This window comes from Phasianus colchicus, chromosome 22 (genome assembly GCF_987193195.1).
Source record: "Phasianus colchicus chromosome 22, bPhaCol1.hap1.1, whole genome shotgun sequence".
Classification (NCBI taxonomy): Eukaryota; Metazoa; Chordata; class Aves; order Galliformes; family Phasianidae; genus Phasianus; species Phasianus colchicus.
The window spans coordinates 7,447,883-7,466,742 of record NC_143457.1 but is presented as its reverse complement, the minus strand read 5'-3'; the positions used below and the strand labels follow the sequence as shown (position 1 = coordinate 7,466,742).

Below are 18,860 nucleotides of genomic sequence, written 5' to 3'. Positions count from 1 at the left end.
AAAGCTGATAAATGGATCCTGAAGAGCACGAGAGCAAAGAGTTGGAGGGAGTTTGGGAGCTGGGTGTTAAAAACAGACAGAACCCACTGGCCACTTTCCATAGCCTTGGCAAATCACATTAGGGCAACTGCCTCTCCTCTGCCTTTCCACAGATTTGTTGCTAATGCATTAATGCTCCATTTAGGATCAGAGCCCATCGATTTCTTATCCCCCAGTAATGAATTTAGCCTCCCCAAGGGGAAGTTGATGGGATTTTTCCAAGTTTGGAAAACTATCTCTGTAATGAGAGCTCTGGGGCTCAGAACTTCACACCTGCACCCCCACTCTATGGCAGAGCAGCATCACTGGCAAGGTCTCAACACTCAAAAGGCTGTAATGTGCACAGGGCTGCTCCTCAAAACTCAGAGCCTGGAGGAGGCCAAGTCAGCTGGTGCTTTTCCCTTGCAATGCTTGCTCTTAATTTGGCTTGGGTTAATTAAAGGAGGGAAGAGATGCTGTCTTTGACAGTCTCAAATTCATGCAAGCGCAAGACCTGTCATTGTACAAGTGCAAAGGAGTTGCTCTACAGAAATAAAACTTAAAGAGCACCAGATTTCTTTTATTCACATTGACAATATTAACCTTATGCCTCTTTCCCCAGTACCACTGGGTTAAGAGCATCATGGACCATCCTGTAAAGGGAACCCCCCCCCAAAAAGGGTCACATGCTCCCAGCACTCAGGAGCTTCCCATTCCCACATTTCACTGTGGCTGAAGCTGCTCCCACACTGCTTTAGCGCAAGAGACATGACATAACACCCCAACATTAGGATCCTCAGCCTGTGTGGAATGCCTATAAAGTAAGGAATTGAGCTGGGAAAGCAGCCCCCCTTCAAGCTGCTGACATGCAAACCCACCCTTCCACCCACATCTGGGTTTAGGGAAAAAAGAAATTTAGTCTCAGGAAGGAGAGATGCCTGATGGGATGAGGGCACAAGGGATGCTCTAGATCCCAATTTTGCATAAACCAGCACTGAGATGAAAGTAGTCTGCAGGGATGCATTTGAATAATGCTCAGCAGCTTTCAACTTCATCTGGGACAGCAGAACTACGCACATTGTGCTCTCCATCCCCAAGCTCTCTCCCTAGACTTATTTTGGATACATTCACTCAGCGAGCTTCACAGCTGAATACAGCGAACACTTTTTTCTCTCCCTCAACCCTTCCTAAGCTGAATTAATTTCCCAGTGATATTTATTCCAGCTTCTTCTCCCATCACTGATGATCTCAATTCTTCAAACAACTGTCTGAGAATTTTCTCCGTTCTTTCCTTCCACTGCTTCTAAGCAGCAGAAATTCTTCAGCCTCTCAGCATTACATCTTACAGCAAATTCTCAGAGCCGGAAGTTTAACATGGAAGAGCAGAGATGCCAAGGGAGATGTAATTTATTCAAGCTGGGTCAGGATCAATGGATCCAATGGGCTCCAAAGGCAAAAACTTTGTCCATATCCTCTAAACCTCACAGGTGTCTACATAACCATCCTTCCCACAGCAAACGTCCCAATTTCTCACCCAGAGCTGCATTTGCATCTTCAGGTGCCATTAGGTATGCAAAAGGACTTTGAGCGTGCACGTGCTTTATTTTTGACACTCCAACCCAAATGCAAGGTTCCAGGGTTCATATCCAGGAGCTGGATGCAGTCATCTCAGCAAATCCTCTTAACAGAAACTCAACCTCATCTTTAGTAGCAGAAAACAATGGCAAAAAAAAAAAAAAAAGCCCTTGAAGTGATGGAGAGAAATGAGTTGTGGGTGTAAGCACCCTTCTTTTAAATGTTAGGTTTTACATGCCACAAAACATAGCTCATCGCTGCTTCCGAACACTATTTTGCCTCAGGAGGACAGGGCTACAAAGATTGGCAGGATACTGAAAAATGGATCTGCCCCACGCCAGAGGGGAAATGCATACATGTATTTTAAGCTCAAGAAAGTCTGAATGCTGAAAGCCTTAAAAAAAAAAATACAAATCAGTTCAATTACTGCATTTCACTTTGCTTTAAATCATTTCATGCTCTCCTTCCCAGATTGTTTCAACACAGAATAAGTTCTAAATCCTAATTCCTAATTTGAAAATGGCAAAGCCATTGAGCACCACTTGGTGTTCCCAACCTCATCCTCTGTCACATTCCCATTCCATCACTCTTCACACCAAAATGTGGCTGTAAACTCCAGATTTCTGTAGAGACCTGCTCTTGCAGAGGAAGTTTGGAGAGGAATAGAAATGTTGCCTCACATTCCAATCCCTTCATTCACCTTCAGCCTTCATTCCTTTGCACCTCCCTCCACTTCCTCACTGCCCCTGGGTGAAATGGAACTCATTAGGGCTGTAAATCATTCCTTTCCTGCCACACCAAAAAGCCCACTGCAAAAAGAGAAGACTGATGGAAATCTTATTTAAGCATTTTGTAAGTCATTCTGATGTGTTTAAGTCTTTCTTCATTTGCTGTAAGTCCTGCTCCTGTGAGCCCAGAACCTGAAAGGAAGATGGATAGCCAAAATAAAGCTCTTAATTGGCACCTTTTTCCCTGTCTTTGGCCAATTTCAGGACTTAATGATGATGAAAAAGGAGGCAACGATGTCTGAGCTCGTGCAGGGAAACTGGCTTGACCAAGGAGGAGGCAGCAGGATGGGCATAAGCACTGCTATCCCCTCCCTGTTCCGGTTTCCCATGAAAATAGAAGCTCCCATTTGCACCTGCTGCTTTATCTGTGTTTTGCTCCCAGTCACTGTCACCCAGACAAACAACGCTCATCAGTAGTAATTTTTTTCCCTTGGAGCTAAATCTCAGCTACCATCACTTTGCCAGCTTTCTGCATCAATTCTGAGTAGATTTCCTAAAAATAAGCTATTCTGCAATCCTGGGTTAGCTGACTGCTGCATGGAAGGATTCCACTCCCACATTCACTTGCAAATCAGTGAACATTCACGTTATTTTGACTATTCGTAAAAGCAGCAGGAGCTGTTTCACCTAATAAACTCAACTCTCTATACCCACAGACTCCTCTTAATAAAGTTAATTTCCCATGGGTGAGCAGAGCTATAGGAGGCATTCTTGGGTCAAGCACAACTCTTGCGGAATTGAGTGATGTGGTGGTGATGGGATGAAGGTTGGACTGGATGATCTTTGTGTTTTTTTTTTCCAACTTTTATGATTCTTGATCCCCAAAAGCCTTGCCTTTCCACCTGATGTGCCCCACTGTCTTCTATCTAATTAATGAAGATTGCTACTGTGCTTGGGAGCTTCCACCTCTCCTGGTCCAACATTCCTATTTAACTCTATTTTGTGGTGGATTTTTTTTTGTTTGTTTTTAATTTAGAAATACCTCCCACCCTGACCAACATGGGAATCAAACTGCAAAAGAACCAGTGCTTTTGGATAAAGCAAGATAGCACGTTTTCCCTCCCTGTCCCTAATCCTGCACATTTCAATTCAACTGAATTCAACTGAATCTCACTTTGCCTCTCCTTCCCCATCCAAATCCCACTTTCTCACTACTGTTATCAACTTCAAGCACACCCAGTGTGTCCAGATGCTCAGTGCAAGAAGAGAACTGGAGAAATCCATGAGTTATAATTTATTTTTCTAATGCATGACTGCAGATTGATACCTGCTCATTCAACTGCCCATGCTAATTCATGATTTGGATGCAGAAAACATTCATGCATCAGCAACAGTAAATGCATATTCATCTTTCAGAAGATGAGTAAAACCTAATCCAGAGTGCACTTTGCATTTAGCAGCACTGCTGAAATGCCCAATGTTTTGTAGGAAGGTAGCACAACTCAGCATCCCTCACCTTTCCCACTGTCCCTACTCTAAAACCCATCAGTTTGGTGTGACACAAAAACCAACAAGGGAAAACTCAGGACAAATCAGCTCTTCACCTCCACAGGTGAAACCAATATGCAAATTTGCTGTATTTTCTGTATTCCCCATAGCACCAAAACCCAGCCCCTCAAAAGATGGCTTTCCAAAGACTGAGAAATTAACAGCAAAGGGGAAACTAAATGGAAAACAACAAAAAAAACCACTGTACACTCCTTTTATCTTAATGAATGCAGACACTGATGTAAAGCAACCACTTGATAGCAATTTGAGGGAATACTGTACTGCAGGTACAGCAATGGATCATCCAACATCATAATGTAATCCCAGCAGTGGCCCCTGTCACACCTCCCCCATTCACACAGCTAATGCATTGACATCTCCAAAAAGCACACTTTCAATTTTGTTTGTTTAGTTTTCATCCTCAATCCTGGAGCCCTGTGTTCCCCATTCATCCCTCCTAGTAGGAATCAATTTGCACAGCAGAGATGTCCCGTCTGGCCAAAGCCAAACACCTGCCATCAGGCTTCCAAAGCAGTAAGAGATCTGAAAGCAGGAATGTGTAAATAGATCCCAAAATAAAGTTTAAAAACCTCTACTGATGCACATGAGATGGTCCCCATCCTTCTGGAAGACCCTCTTGTAAAAAGCTGCTCTTGATGCAGTATCTTTGAGGGCGCTCAAGCAACTCATTCCACTTCATCCCATATTAACTCCCCTTCACATTAGCAATTCAGCCAGTTGATGAATTTACCCTTTCACAATATGCCAACAATCATGAACTCAATGGTTCCTGGATGTTAGCAGTGCACAAGTGGTGCTTGTGGCAACTGTTCAGACAGGCGACCCCAAATTTCAACCCATGCATAGAAAGGCTTAGGTTGGAAGGGACCTTACAGATCGTTGAGTTCTAACCCTTTGCCATAAGCACAGTTGCCAACTGCTAGATCATTTTGAGTGTTTTTCTGGATAAATGGCCTTTTGGAAGGTGCTTTGGAGCAAAGTCCCTAATGGATGCTCAGTGCCCAGGGGAACAGAACTACCTGCCCCCGTGTCACTGCACTGCAGGCTCAGCAATGGGTACAGTCCATGCACATTGTGTAAAAAAAATATATAATCCCATTATAATTTTAAGTTAATTAAAGCAAAAGAGATCAAAGCCACTTCAGACAGATTAATGATACAGTGAGAGCCAGAAATTCTCCTTGTTTTATGCATCAACTGACCACCGGTGTCTTTCCTCAGCCTATGCCACTATGGTACGTGCTGGACAAACCCTTTTATTTCCCTCTTCTGCCCCCCTCTTTCCTTGCCTCTCTTGATGGATAAAGGATTTGAAGTCCTAACAGCTGTGAGGATTTGTGTAGGAAGAGAAGCGACATTCAAGGGATTATCAAGCAAAAAAATCAACTCATTAAAAAAAAAAATGAGATAGGATTGGGGAAATTGCAGGCACACAGAGAGAGAGGGGTGTATATATATTTATAAATATAGCTGAGGTCCAAAAGAGAGGGAGTGCAGGTTTAGTAATGGGAGCAGCCTGTTGGTGTTATGCAAAATGAGGCAGTTTTAGGGATGCTGCAAGCAGCAATAAAAAAGAAGGAAAAAGATATTTCCCAGCCTTTCAGCTCCTTACTGCTCTTTTTCTGATGTTTTTGTCCTTTTCTTCCCCCATGGGTGCTCTTCCCTATGTTGGAGCACTGTGTGCCCCAGGGACTATGGGCAGATCTGGGGAAGTTCTCTCCCAAATCTCGTTTTCTTGGTGCCACTGCAGCAAGGAGTGGGCTTCTATAGGGAAAAGCTGGCTCAGACCAAGGTAAAAAAAAAAAAAGGGGGGGGGGAGGGAAATGCTACGAACACTCCCCGTACACACACACACCCCTTCACCTTTAATGAGGTTTAGGGGAAGGGAATGGCTGCACCAATTCATCAAGGGTTGCACTTAGTTGTTAGCCCTCAAGGATGATCCATGCAAATCCCAGGCGTCACTGGGGACCATCTTGTCAAAAGATAACATGTTGGATTGGATGCTGAGAGACTGCACCAGAGAAAAGGAGAAGAGAAGGTTTTTGAGGGCTTCCAGCTCAGGTTTCCTGGGGAAATGCAACAAAACCAACCAGGCAAACCATGGCCCAAATTGAAATCATTTAAATCTCCAAGGGAAGGAAAGAAATTCAGACTGGAAAAGAAAAAGAAAGAGAAAAATGCTCCAGAACACCCCAGAAATTGTTTGGAGGGAGAGAAAGATTGACAGAGACACCCCAGAAGAATTTAACAATTCTGCTCTCCCTGTTCCCAGATGGCACTCCTCCACTCTGAGGTGTGCAGGTGATGAGGGAAGTCAATATCAGTCATCACAGAAAATAAATATCTACAGGAAGGGTCTCAACAGAGCAGCAAAGTGCTGACATCAGGTTGTCCATCTACAAATGAGTCCATTTAAAATAAGAAAATATCATTTACATGCCATTTTAACTAAAAGTTCATTCAGACGTGTCCATTAAATTGGCTTTCTAGGAATTTCTCACTCTCAGGCTCAAGCAGATTGAATCCTGGTGCTTCTGTAATAACCACTGAAATGCTGTTACATATTTCAGCTGTTTTACACATCTTCTGTCTTCAAAATAGATCAAAACAAACTGTAACTACAACAAGCAAGAGATCGTTGGAAGCGATCTGGGTTCCAAGGGTGCTGCTGAGAGCAGAGGTTTCACCATGACCACGTCTTCTCCAGCATCAATCACTGCAAGCCACTCATTATTCTCAAATGTAGTGAGCAGCCGTGATGTCACCTCCGCACACCCATCAATCACATCTACAGAATCAGAACAGCTGACTGACAGCTTAGGATGAGGGAGTAAGCAGATGCGTTGCACACAGTATTTTCCATTTGTTGAGTACATTTTAAATACAAGCGAACAACTCATTGACTTCTCATTATGAAGAGAAAAGCCTCCACCCTGTTGTTTCACCTGATGGGATGCGGGCATCTCAAAAGGGTTGGATGGGATCTCCATCCAGAGGTGCACCTTGGGCTATCACCCCTTTGTGCTTTTAAATGTGCAACTATTCATCAGCTACAGGTAGCTGGGTTTGAAGGGATAGGAACCAGCGTCAACAAAGAATCCCAAGCCCCAGCTACTAACCACTAGAAACCACCATCAGAAGGAAGATGACTCAAAAAATCATGGAATATCATAAGTTGGAAGGGACTGCTAAGGATCAAGTCCAGATCCTCACAAAAATCCAGCACAGATACCTGGAAAGACCTAAAGGAGGAGAAATCATTGATGTTTTATGACTGAAAGCATTTTGCATAGGGGCACTGCAATGCAATAACATCTTTCCAGAGCACAAACAACAGCCTAAAACTGGGGACCCAGTAGCTCGATGAAACCATGGGGACAAGTCCAGCAAATCTGTAATGACAGCATAGCTTTGGTAGCCAAGAATAAAACACAAGCTTCTCAGAACCTGAAATTTCCACTGCCAGCAATTAGCCACAAAATCATTTAGAAAAGCAAGTCAACTTCACAACAATATTAAAGATTTTTTTTTTTAAGGTCAGGGCAGAACAGCTTTAGTAGATTTCCCCACCTGCTTCACATGTCCAAATGAGGACAAAATCATTTTTACTCTAGATGGACAAATGCAGCTCACACCACGCAAACACAAATCTCATGGACGGGGTCACTGAGGTCCTCCATCCCCACCCAACCAGATGATGATGGAGTTTCATTAAAACTCCTGATACAAGGAATTTGGACAGAAAACACCTCCAAAGCAGCAAGTTCAAGCTCATCCCATTCCCAAAGCTTGACCTCAGAGATGTCATTACTGGAGGGGTTTTCCTTGAGTCAAAATGCCAGCAAGCACCAAGCTGACATTTCCTCAGAGTGGAGATACTGCCGGGTGCTTCCCACAAAGAAAAAAGAATTAACAGTTGCTGTGCTGATCACATTTTATATCCATGTGCAGATAAACATGGGTTTTGGCTGCCTGCCCAGGCCAATGAAAGCTTTTATATCCCACTAAACACCAGGGACTGGGTCAGCTTTATAGAAAACACCCTCAGTTCCCACCTCTTCCCACCATCTCTATCCTCCAATTGAGGTGTTGTTGCTTTATCAAGTTCATTGCTTAGAAACATCTTTTCCGCAAGAGCTGTTCTGCAGCTTTTCGCTGGCAGTTGCTTGCTTTAATGGGGAGGAAATCCCTAAATCATAATCCTATAGTACTGCTAGCCCCCAAATTTCCTTGCTCTTTCCATTGTTATCCCCCTTATTTTTTTCCTTTCCTTTGTATTGTTTTGCTCCACCTCCCTCCAATTCCTCATGCTAATTTATGGAAATCAAATGCCATCTCTTCCCAGTAAGGGATAATAAAGAAGAGTATTAAAGGGGAGGAAGCATAGTGAGGAGGGGCTGTAAATACTAATTGTCCTATAAGGAGAGTACAGTTTATTTTCTTGCTGAAGGGAAGGTTATGTTTAATTAAATCTGCTTGTTCTCTGCCGACAGGGCTGGCTTCCAAATGAGCCCCAAGCCTACACTGGGGACACAAAGTGCAGACATACCCTGCAAGGATAGAGCACATGCACATTGAGGGGATGCAAAGGGAAGGGGGCAATCCCAGTTGGATTCTGTTACTGCCGTGCTTTTTGAAAGGACTTGAACGGGGTGTAAATGCAGCAAAGTGTCACTTCTTGCTTGGAAACACGCCATGTGCATATGTTTAAGCACTGTGTATCCCCAAAGTTGTACTTCTGGAGTCTGCATGAGAATTCCAACATGCAGTCTACCTTCAGTCTGGATTTGGGGTTACACATTTTACTCTGTTCCAGGTAATTAAATGCACACTGCAGAACTGAGTAAGATGAGGAAATGCATTTTCCCCCTCCTCTGATAACATCTCGGGTCGTTCAATTCTCATTGCTCCAATAATCCACATCTAATTTGCCGCAAGCCCAGCACTGAGTCTTTCAGCACTTCATTAGTGCACGTGAGAAGCATTTCATTACTAGCTGCACCTTCTCTCCTTCTCAGCAAACCTCACCAGAAATCCGAAAGAAAGCCACATCTGCAAGGCACACAAAGTTTCACTCCCCCCCGATCCCCCCAGACCATTTGCCTTTTTCCCACTCCAAGTTTTGAGATGGAGGTACAGTGAGCCAATGCAACCTTTCCATGGCCTGAGCCTGGATTTATCCTTCATACTCATCCAGCCCAAGCTCACTTTGCGTTTTCCTGATGGGTAAAAACCCAACATGCTTCCAACCCAATCTCAATCCATTCCCACTAACCACATTCCTCAGTGCCACATCTTCACAGCTCTTGAACACCTCCAGAGATGGTGACTCCATCACCTCTCTGGGCAGCCCCACTCCAAGCTCTGAGAATGAGTCATCTCCACAGCCCAGGAACAGATGATGGGAGGGGAAGGGAAGATGGAGCAATGAAGGGAGGGGGAGTGAGCACAGCCAGGAGTTATTTATAGGAGAGGCTTTTGTGCAGGAGGAGATGCTGATGCCAAAGAGATTGTAAAAATAATCCCGGAGACAGGTGCGGCTGCCTTTGGGAAGGAGGCTGCTGCCAACAACAGCTTGGAGAAAGTAAAAGGTAAGAAGAAAAGGAAGGAGAAAAAGTAAAAAAAAAAAAAAGAAAGAAAAGAAAGAAAAATGAAATCAGATAGCTGCATTTCTCAGTTTCATCTGCCACCTACTCTTGTGCTGAGAGAAACTCAGTCCTTTGCACTTTGACAAGTGTCACGTCCTGCATTTCTAAGAGAAGCATAGGAAAAATAACCCCCAGATCCAACTGAATTCCCTACCATAGAAGGGGTTGGGAGAACCTTAAAGATCATAGAACCATAAGATGGTCAGACTGGGAGGACCTTAAAGACCACCCTCTGCTGTGGGGCTGCTCCCTACCAGAACTGCCTGACCAAGGCCCCATCCAACCTGGGCTTGAATGCCTTGACCTGTAAAGCTTTTAACCTCCCAATGGGGAAAAGAAAGAAGGAAAACCCCAACATTTTCAGTAAACAAAATAATCCACTTCCCCCCCCCTCTCCCCCCACAGTGATAACCATAGAAATGCTGCTGGAGATATTTGTATTGCTAGGCACAGCAAGTTTCACCACAGGGAATGAGCAGCCCAGAGCCACATCTGCCCTTCCTGTTCTTTGTTGCACAGGTGCCACCCATGCTTCTATAGGTATAATAAGTGATATATAAATTGGAAAATATGCCACAAATGGAGGAGGGAATTGATCACAGTGTGCACTTAAGTGCTGAAGATATACAATCAGATTATACTGGCAGACAAGTGGCATCTCAGCTCTTCACCCTTCCTCCCCTCCCTCCTCCTCCTCTCACACCAATCTGTCTCCTTGTCCTCTTTTTGGAGCAGCTTTCATCAACTTGTCACCAAGTGACGACAAGTGGGGCTGCAAGCAGAAAAAACATCAGGAAGGAGAAAGAAAAAAAAGGAAAAAAAATCCGAGGTCCCTCTCAGTGTCCCAGTAGAATGAATTTGCAGATGATGCTCAGAATTTGACGATGTTCTTGGAGCAAGTGATGGATGCTCCCAACCCAGCCAAAGGCAACAGCAGAATCTAGAAGAAGGGATAAGCATTGCAACAAGCTTGAAGATGTCCCACACTTCTTCTTGGCTTGCAACGAAGGAAAAAGTTGGGTGCTCAGCATGCTGGAGTGGAATTAATTTTGTTTGCAAATCTGAGAGAGAAAGCTTGCTTTATTTTCCTACTCGGCTCTAAGAAAGGCAGAGCCAGAAGGAACCACTGCCGTGTCTGGGCTGACAGCGAGAGGACAAATGAGAGCGTTTAGGCAGTAATTAGGCAGTAATGACCTACTCGGAGGTCTCCACCGTGCAGGAAATAACCCGAGTCGGGGCCGGGGCGACATGAGCCTGAGTGTACTCAGCGATTTATCAGGTTATCGCCGGCTCGCGGGAACAGCGGCCGAGTCATTACCCCTCTTACAGACTTTTGCTTCTCACGGATACCCATTTTAAATTAAAAGCCTTTAAAATAAACTTTAAAATCTCCACATCCTCCAAACCAGGAGCAGCTGGGCTCCTTTATCTTCTCATAGCAGAAGAAAGAGGCAGTGCAGTGGGGGCTGGAAGATGCACAGCCACCACTGCAGCATCAACATACACAAAAAAAGCCTTAAGCCCCACATTTCTAGCTCCTGGAGATTGTTCTTCATGCCATCACCATCCCCTGAGCAGAGTCTTTTGCAGCACTTAAGCATCTCCCCATGGCTATATATAGATTCTCTTACACTAAAGAAATTGATTTTACTTTGGGGGAGAATGACAAAAAAAAAAAAGCCAACTTTATCCAAGTTCCATATTTATATACTACCAATCTCCTGCAATTTTACCAAGGGTTTTGGCACACTGGCTAAGCTGGAGCAAAACTACCCACTGCCACCCTGCCAAATACCTTCCTGCTGAGTACAGAGCTCCCCAGCCTTAAGCAGGACCATGGGTACCACTCCACACAACAGAAGCCCAACAGCGTCTGAAAAGGGTCCTTCGCACATCCCACTTTGGCTGGAATCCCACCACCCAAGACAGAGCTGGAGCCAACTGCAGCAATCCTGCATGAGGTTTCAAGTAATCTCATTTTATGTTTTTTTGACAGGGTGGAAAGGCTGTGAAGACAAACCCTCACACTGTGATGGAAGTGAGCACTACCAATCCTGGCAACAGTACAGTCTGATTTTGGCTTTGGATCCAAGCCCAAGGTTTTGCTCCCTCACAGCTGACTTGCTCCTTACAAAGATGCAAGTCAGATACAAGCAGCTTGCAAGCATCAAGGGTACAGACACCTCATACACTGACTTTTTGGCCATTCTGGCATCCAAGCTATGAAGGTGAAACCCACCTTGGGGATCACTGAAAATGCGCTTTAGATGTTCACACCTTCATGGTCTTAAAAGCATGAGGGAAAAAAGAAGTCCTTTTTCTTTGCTTTCTTGCTTTACGTTAGCTCAAGATAACAGTACCCTACAGGCATTTATTTCTCCCTGCTGATCTTTTAGGAAAGGTGCACGACCCACTTTGGTACCAATACCTTCACTACAGGTACCAAAACCAGGCAATGAGACAACCCCCAACCCCAAAAAGCAGTTCTTGATGACATTCAAAGCCTAAGCAGTTGCTCACGGGAGCAGCAGCAGCACAGAGAAACCTTAATTACCACTACAACCCATTTGCTCTCTGAAGTGGCATCATCTCAGCAGCATCCCTGCAATGCCTCATCGCAGCATTAATGCACTGTGACTTCCACAACATCTGCTTCACTGGCACCGCGTGCCCCACACTCATGTATTAATGCTACTGATCCAGTCCTCAACCTGTCACCATGCCTTAAAATCAACAGCAGCACGACTCCAGGCTGCACAGAGCAGCCTACACATGGTGTGAATTATTCACATGCAAGATGCACGGAAGGATGCAATGTCGGCAGAGCATGCAATGGGGATCCCATGACTAAAAAAAAAAAATGTATGCAGCCAGCTACATGGAAAGGGGGTTTGTCACCTGGAAAAGGACAGGAAAAAACAGCCTTAAGGCCACTCCCTGACATCCACAGCAGTGTCAGACCAGAGGAGAGTGAAACATGTTTGACATATAGCTTCATTGCCACAGAGGAGCAGAGAAAAAAGGTTAAATAATGATAAACAATATGGAAATAAAGCAGGTTCTGGCTGGGCAAAATAGTTGCATTGGCTCCCAACAGCAGTGCTTCAGAACAAGCAAAGCATTCCCTTCCCATAGCAAAATCTTATTTTTGTAGAGCTACAGACATTAGGAGGTTTGCAATATATTGGATGAGAAATTCACAAACACAGAGAGAGAGAGAGGTACACCAGGCAGAGTCCCATATGAAGCTATTATTGCCCAAGCCTAAACTTTGCACACCCAAACACTTCCTCTCCCCAGAGCCATTTAAATCCGTATCATGCAGCATAGGTACAGCCAACAGCCATGCAAATCCTACACCCTCAAAATGAAGGAAAATAGTCTCAAACAGGGCTTCGCCCAGCACCATTTGTACTCAAGAGCCTCTCATTTTATTTCCATTACTTTCCCCCCATTTCTTCAGCATATAAGACAGGAAGGATGCTTATAAAGTATCATTAATGACATTGGTGCAGACAGGAATAGAGGCTGCACTACAGCATGCTGCACACCCCACTATATACCTGTGTCATCCTGAAGCCTCTGGTCCCATTAACAGTTTTATCTCTTAACTGGGGAGGATTATTTCTCTCCTCCCCAGAAATAGGATGCCAGGCAGAAGGAGATGTTTTTGACCCAAGAGCCTTTCCAAGAGTTGAACTCTACATCACCACTCTTGAGTTTGGTTGTGAAAAGATTTTATAGATGCACTGTTTCTTACTCTTTCCCAGCTCATCTATCCAAAAATGCATTCTATTGTAATCTATGTTTATATTAGAGTGCTTTATTTTAAACTTAAAGTATTCTTATGTGAAAGCAAGAACTAATGGGCTCAGAAACGCAATCACCTCCAGTGCCCTCTTCCCCTAAAACCTCCCCCAAAACAGTGGCAAAATTCTGGGGCAGGAGGTAAGTGCATAGCTATGCCCCAAACAGGCTTCAGAACAGCGCTAGAAAATGCACCTTCTGCCAAAAGAAAAACCGCATGGATGGATGAAGCATTTCTACAAGAGGGCATGGGGTCATGCTGGAGCCATCACGTATACCCATGGCCCCAGTGGGTGATGGATTTACATTACTTTGAGGCATGCCACCTCCCAGGCATGTCCCTGTGCGCCTGTGATTTCAATTCCCTTCCATAACCAGCTTAGATTTCCAAAGCAAATCATTTGCAACTACAAAGCTGCTCCATTTTGACAATTTCAGAACGTAAAAACCTATTGCAATCAACTCAAAAACGTCTTCAAAGTAACACTGCTGTCAGTCAATCACCCTCCCCCCTACCTGTGCAGAGGCATTCAGTAGAATAGAAATTCTTTCAAATACGAAGACAAAATTTAAGCCGCTCTTCTGCCTCCCAAATCAAAAGATTGTTTTCAAAAATTGAACAGCCTCTGAGTCTGAAGGTTTTTTTTTGTCATGAGATTGTTCTGCCTTGCAACCACAAAGACTTAGGAAAAAAACATTATGACTTGGAAATTTCCCCAAACAATCCAAGGGGAAGGTGGCACAGCATTTCTGCCTTCTCACAGGGGATGCACCAGAGTGTGGAGCACTGTGCATGCAGATGTATATATTGTGGGAGGTGGATTTAGTGCTTTATTTAGTGGTCAGCAACCTTGCCTGCATCAGGAGGTATAACACAATGGAAAGCACAGTAATGATAGCAGCATGGCAAAGTCCCTGGTTGCAGCAAGTGAGGATAAGCCCAAACGCAGCAGCCATGAACACAGAACCAAAGGAAACAATTTCTTACCCTTGGAATGCCTCAGGCACACAGGGATCTCCAGAGAGATACCCTCACCTCCACTGCCAACCCTTAAATGAGGGCTGGGAAGGGGAGGATCCTGGCTCCATCCCTTCTTATCACTCAGGTATATTGCATGCACCTGAGCTCCCCTAGGCTGGCCCTGCCTTTCCAGGTGCTCCATCACTGCTTCAAGCCATGGCTTAGCATTTCCACTACATGGGGTTGGAACTAGATGACCCCTGAAGTCTCTCCTAATCCAATCATTTTACATTTCTATGATTTGGGGGGAAAAGGGCGAAAAATAGGCTGGAAACTTCTGAAAACCCAGTCAGGACCAAACCTTCTGCCCTTTTTGCTTCAGACACCCATCCTTCCCTCTCAGCTTCCTCCTGCAAGCCTCCATCTTGCCCAATTTCCACTGATTTTGCATCCTCCTAAACAAGGTCCATGGACACAGCCCAGCTCACTTGCAATGCAATGACTCAGGCACTGCTATAAGACTTTAATGAACTTTTTAAAGAGGTTGTTTAGGCATTAAAGAGGCTGTGAGTGGAGCCAAGAAAAAAATCTATTCAATCTTAGTTGGTTTCTTTTTTTTTATGAAAAATTATTTTAAACCAAAATTTGCACAGAGTTGGGAACTCTCCACCCTTGTAATTCCTTACTTTAATGCACTGTTTGACAGCCCTCGTGATTACGATATTTTTAAGGCTTCAGCTCCAGGCACCTTATCATTGCCTGAGCGTCTCAGGCATTGGGAACGGAGAAGCAAGTTTCTTCCCCTTGTGACTGCAGAGAAAACCTTGGGAATTGAACCAAAACATGCTCGAGCTGGAATATAAACAGGGATACCCTCTGCATGCAGCTGTTCCTCCTCCTTATCTCCCAGCCCAGCTAATTCTCAGCAAGCTGCTGCTAAACCACTTACAGAATGAAACAGTGCATCCAAAGGGACTGCTTAATTCTTTCCCCCTAATCAGATTGGGCTGGGGACTCACTCTGCTTTAGGAAGGGATGTTGAATGGGTGTTTATTCTGGTGGCAACTGCGCCATGGTCAATGGAGAGCCTAAAATCCAAGGGTAAGAAGGGGTCATATATAAATGGTCAAAGGATCCCGCACCACTCGTAGCCAAAACTTCCCATCACAGCAGACCAAAATCACAATATGCTGATGGGGTCCCAAGAACCCCAAAGTTTCTATCCAAACCATTGCATACAAATCACTGGCAACGTTACAGTGCAGCCGCATTTATGGCTCTGCAGAAGAGAGCGAGTTCCTCCCTGCAATGCCACTGTCAAGAGAAAGCAACAACAAAAACAAAAAGCCAGGAGGAAAGATCAGAGCTCAGGGAAGTTGCAGACACCCCCTACCTCAAAAATAGCAACAATCCTAAATTGCACCTAAGCACCAGCTAAATTAGGAACGTGACAGCATCCTGCACCACTTTGAGCAAAGCAACACACTCTCATTCTTTCCAATGCCAGCGAAATGGATTGGTCTGAAAACATCCCTATTTCCCCAAATTCCTAAGGAGACACTCTGCAGTGTTTGCTTTCCTCATGCTGGATCAGCACCAGATCCAACATTCCCAATTCCCATTTCCCCTGTGCATGCAAACCTCCAGATAAAAGGCACACTCATATTAGAAAGACACTTTTGCCTTGTCTGCATTTTTCCAACTGATAATAAAAATGTATTTACACTGCAGGATTTTAATTTAATTTAATGAAATGAGTCTTTCTTTTCCTCTTTAAAAGCCTGATTCTTCCATTTGTTTCCTGCCATCACCCATTTAACACTTGAAATGAGCAATTCAGCCTGGGAGGCGAGGGCATTGGTGTAAAATACTTAAATTACAGGGAGGAAAGAAAGCAGACAAACCAGAGCATTGCAAGTTCCAGGGTGCAAGTAATGCTCACAGTCCAGGGTGTCTATAAACAGCTGCCTGTAAATTAACTCCACCTGTGCCTATATATACACCTGCGCTGATCCAGCAACAAAGTACAGTGTCCAGGAGAGGCAAAAGGGAGAAAAAAAAAAAAGAAAAGGATAGTGCAAAGGGGATCAAGGGCACACAGGGCTTAAACACAAAAGAAAAGAATCTACAGATTGCTCCATAATCCTGCTGTTGGGTGGGTCGGTGCCAAGATGGGAAATGGGCCCACCAGCAGTTTTGCTGTTGGGTGGGCCATGGCAGAGGAAGCAAGGGTTGGTAACGCAGCTAGTACTGAAGTAATAGTAATGCAAATGGTACCAAAGAAGGACAATATCTTTTCAGAAGAAAAAGATTTTTCTCCCCAAATATTGTTGCTAATCTAGAACAGTTGGTTTGGATGTGTTGGATGCCAACTCACATTGGGTCCCCAGTACACCTCAGCATCCTGCTGATCACCAGCACAAACTCCACAGCTGTTTTATGGAAAATAAGCCACTAGCTGAGCACATCACACCATACAGCCTCCATTAACCAGCTTACCAAGACCTCCTTGCTCCCACTGCCCACTCTTCCCACCCGATTTGCACAAGTTCCATGACTTCCCTTCTGCAAACAATTTTCTCCATTTACCCCCATACATATTAGGGGAACAAATGAAGATTACAGCATTGTCTCTGAGTGACACAACTGGTTCCTGGCTGCATATTCCCCAGAACGCAGTCCTGGAGTAATAGCAGGCCAAGAAAGCAAAACCTAAATTTGCAGAAAATGCACCATCGTCCAGCCCATTGCAGACCAATACTCAAGACTTCCCGATAAAAGTTAGAAAGGTTGCTGATGGATACACTAATATCAGCACAAAAATATGGAGTGCATGGTGAGAATGTGCCCATTGCACTTTGTACGCTGTTTTAGTAAAAGCTCCAGAAAAAAACAAATAATTGGCAAAAAACACCTCCAGAAAAAGCAGGCTCCCCTGTTGCAAAGCAGATCTGCCCCTCCAAGCAAATTTGCTGTTCAGCATGCACAGATACACCACTGAGCCACAAATGAGTGAGGACAGACACAAAAGGCAAGAGGCTCGCAGATGGAACGCTCGCTGCAATCAAAGAGCCCCACTCAGCCCCACCGGGCCCTGATAACTGCTTGCTCCCAGCAACCAAACCACCTCTTTGTTCCCCCTACCCTGTGATGGGTTTTGTGAAAAATTCAGTTTTGCTCCACTGGATATTGCTTAGCAGCTGGGACAGGGGAATGGGGAAAAAAAGAATCATAGGTTTTGGTAATTTTTTTTTTTTTTTTTTTTTTTAACATTTCCCATTCAGTCCTTACATTTTTATTTATTTATTTTGCATGCATTACAAGCCCAATCTGATGCATTGCAGCACAAGCAGAGCATGGGAGAAGTACTGCAAGTCTGCTGGAGCTCAAAAGAGGATAGTGAGGTTACAAGATGAGGCCAAAAGGCGTTGAGCACCTGGGGGAGGATAAAGTAATGCAGAACCCCCAAAACAGGACAGTTATCATAGGATAGGGGTGGGGATTTGGGGGGCAAAAAGCAGACCTAGAGGCTCGTGGGACAGATGGTTCAAAACCTACAGGCATGGAACAACTCAAGACCAATGGATAGAGGATTGCAGTCACAAAATACTGAGCGCAGAGACCAAAAATCCCATCAACAATTGGATATGTGCCACTGCCCTCTCACTACATTTAATGCGACATCATCCCAAGACACTTCCAACAGTATCAGCCATGTGGACTGTGTGAATATAGGACATATAGACAGCATAAACATCACTACAATGAACAAAGCACTTTCCTAACATTCACTTCTCCAAAAGACCCCAAAATAAATCTGTGATAAAACACAACCAAAAAAATTCTTCCTAAAGCCCTCTAAAAGACCTTCAGCAATATTCTTTTTTGTTTTTGAGAAACTTACCTTAATCTGTGTTTTCCTCTGAGGTTCCTGCAGAAGGATCCAGCTTTCCTTTTCCAAAACAACAGCATTCTGTCTCCTCCACGGTATAAGCCTCAATACTGTAAAGCAGGGCAGGATTACGCTTTGTCTTCTTTCTCCCAGAGACATGCATGCAGTAAGTTCTAAGGAACGTAGGGCCAGTAACAAGGGTTTAAGAAACTTGCCCTACTCTGGAGCTGTAATGTGCTCACAACAAGCTGCAGGTGATAACCACAGCTGGGGACAGTGAGCTCAGCCCCCTGCCCTGTTCTGGCTACAGAACTAGGGGAAAGTGTAAAAACAGGGGGAAAAAACAAACAAACAAACAAACAAAAACACCCTACTTTTGCCAGTGTCCCTCGGAGAAGGACTTCCAATACCTGAAGAACTCTAACTCAACACCTGTACTCATGTCATGCTGGGCTGGGCTCTGTACCCTTACTCCCTCTCCCTCCCCAGCTGCAAAATCAAGCAGGACTCAGGATTAATAAGGCTGTGTTCTTACAACCTGGGTTGAGAGTGAGTGTGGCCCTAGGGCTGATGGAATGGGATGACACCCTGGAGACACCCAAGTATAGGCTGTAGGGGCTCTGAGCACCTGGTGGAGCTGAGATGTCCCTGTTCATTGC

The 18,860-nt window shown here is 44.5% G+C and overlaps 1 protein-coding gene across 1 annotated transcript in view; it reads right to left on the bottom strand.

Moving 5' to 3' along the window:
- The window catches only part of IGSF21 (immunoglobin superfamily member 21), a 68,803-nt gene extending 50,487 nt beyond the window's left edge, over positions 1-18,316 (bottom strand). Inside the window, exon 1 of the mRNA XM_031613290.2 lies at positions 18,214-18,316. The gene's annotated coding sequence lies outside the window, so the exon portion shown is untranslated. The remainder of the gene's footprint in view (positions 1-18,213) is intronic.
- Between the last annotated feature and the right edge of the window lie 544 nt (positions 18,317-18,860).